At 34.3% G+C, this 2,792-nt stretch overlaps 1 pseudogene; it reads right to left on the reverse strand.

Moving 5' to 3' along the window:
- LOC109342440 overlaps positions 1-2,160 on the reverse strand; it is a 6,333-nt pseudogene extending 4,173 nt beyond the window's left edge.

Consider the following 2,792-nt stretch of genomic DNA (forward strand, 5'->3'; position numbering starts at 1 on the left):
TGTAAAAAGTCTATGTATCAACAATGTCATAGCTGATACCCCAAATTGTACAAATGCTAACGGTGAATACTTCTTGATTTTTATCAACGCATATAAAGACATGCAAGTCAGCAACATACACATTCATGTATAGTTAGACAACAGATTTTGCTAGCCTCCTGGTGACAATTTATACTATATCAAACATTGAACAATTTATACTATATCTAACCAGAAATGGAAACTTTCAAAATCTCATTATGTTCAAACCAGGAAATTCAAACAAACAAACAAAATATTGAATATAATAATGGCACTTGCACATACATGTGTAAAGAAGTTAGCCAATCCTCCAGGGATCCCTCCTTCTTTCATTATGATGTAAGGCTTACATGCTGATTCCAAATTGTTGCATCTTTCTCGCCAATCATTAGAAGATGAAGATGCGGCAGCAAATGATGAAGAGTGGCTCAAATCAGAAACTCGAAGTCTAGTATTCCTATATGTATTCGTAGGAACTGCTCCCATACCCATGGTTAGCACTCTCCCAGAGTGATCTGGTCCCATCACTCTACCAACTAAATCATGAGGAGAAACTTCAGATTTATCAATGTTGGTTTGAGTCAAAGCCTCTTCAATTTGTTCCTACATGCATGCAAAAATGTTATCAATTGTAAAAATTTGAAGATTAAAATTCAATCCATGCACAGAAGATTAGTTAATTAGATTGAACCTACCGCTACAATCTTTGCCGCTTCATTTAAAAATGTTTCACGCTTCATTTACAAATGTTCCATCCTTCCTTTTATGAGTGGCAACGTATAAGTTTCCACGACCTGGTGGCTTCCCATTCACCATCTAAAATATAGAAAACTTAAGTCAAAGTTGAGCTTTTCTAAATAAATAAAAATTAATAAGTGCAAAGTCTAAATAAATAAAAAGCAATATGATAGTGTCGCTACCATCTCACGCCTTCTTCTTGAATTAGGCTTAGAACCACCAGTATGCAGAATTACTTGCTTCTTTCGAATTTCTTTGTTTTTACTACAAAGTTCCTGAACAATTATATATTCACACACTAATCAAATAAAAATAGCTATAGAAAAAATCAAACAACCAAAGTAATGTCAATTTATATACCATAGTTGATGGTCTCAGACGATAGTGAACAAAACGAGTCCATTGATCTTTGTCTATGCCAATTGGAACATTTCTTATAATTTCATCTCTAGTCTTGGCTGGATCAGAGAACTCATTCCATAATCTTTGCCTACTTGTATTCCATTTTCTCCCAAGACTAAGTTTGCAATATCACAATATCGTCTTGAAATGTGTTCACTAGTCCTAAAACAAAAGCGAAGCTTCGAAAAAGTGACATGAATTTGTCAATATTAATTTTAGATATAAATATAAATAATATTAGATAAAAATTTAGACATGCATAATTGTTATACCTTTATGATTGTATCAAAGCACTCTGCAAAATAAGTTGAAGGTATACCACTACGTCCACCTGACCACTTATCATAATCTATTGGAAACAACTTACAATCAGATGCCAATGTTCCTAAAAATCTAGCAAGAAGGCCTTGCTCATCACCATAAGTTGCACCTTGCTCATCAAAATCCACAATGATGTGTAGTCCGATAGGTAAGTTATTTGCTTCTCTAACTTTGACCTTAATCAGATGCCAATGTTCCTAAAAATCTAGCAAGAAGGCCTTGCTCATCACCATAAGTTGCACCTTGCTCATCAAAATCCACAATGATGTGTAGTCCCAAAATAATTTAACAAAAGACAAACAAATAGACTCGCGTCCAAGTAAAAATAACCCTTCTACCTATTGCCTCTACAATCCAATAATGTATAGACTCGTGTCCAACATGATCTGTCAATGTTTCAGCTTCTCTTGGGACTTCCGGAGCTGACACATCGGGAGCTTCTAAGGAATGTACTGGTGGGACTTCCGAAGCTGACACATCAGGAGCTTTTAAGGAATGTATTGGTGGGACTTCCGGAGTTGACACATCAGGAGCTTGTGAACGGGCTTGAACTGATAGTGAAGGGTTTGTAGGATTTATTGCTGGTGAAGAATGAGTTGAATCTTCTACTGGAGATGCAACACATTGTGATTGAGTTGCTGATTTTAATGGATTCTGAAAACGCTTCACTTTCGGCATGTCTCTATATTCATGTGAAAAAATAGAAAATGAGATAAAAACAATTAAATAATAATATGACATAATAAGTAAGTTCATAACAGAAAGGAAATAATAATAGTATTAACTATGTAAAACAATTACCTCTAAAAAAGTATGATAGTAACTATATAGTGTATTCAAGAAAGAGTGAAGTTTTCTAAACTATATCATCAAATACATGATTTGTTGCCAATTGCACATATTCATCATTTAAAGTATAAAATTGGTCAAGATTTTGCTCTTGGTATGGTTCATTTTAATATGCATCATGTTCTTCTTCTTCTCCTATGTCATACAAGTCTCTTGGCTTTAGATGCACATCAACACTCCATACCACATCATCTACATAATACACCATTTCTGCTTGAGATGCTTCTATGTAAGGTTCATGTTCTTCACGATCACCATTATGAATTAATCTATCAAAGTTAACACAATTAAAATTCCAATTGTCCTTTTTATACCCTCTATCTCGTGTAGTATCTGCCCATCTACATTTGAAAAGAATAACTCTGAACTGGCCATAATAGTTAATCTCAATGATATCTTCCAACTTTCCATAATATGGTAAGTCTACTTGCCTTATGTTCCCATCAACCCTACTTGAAATA

The sequence above is a fragment of the Lupinus angustifolius genome, chromosome LG03, assembly GCF_001865875.1.
Source record: "Lupinus angustifolius cultivar Tanjil chromosome LG03, LupAngTanjil_v1.0, whole genome shotgun sequence".
NCBI lineage: Eukaryota > Viridiplantae > Streptophyta > Magnoliopsida > Fabales > Fabaceae > Lupinus > Lupinus angustifolius.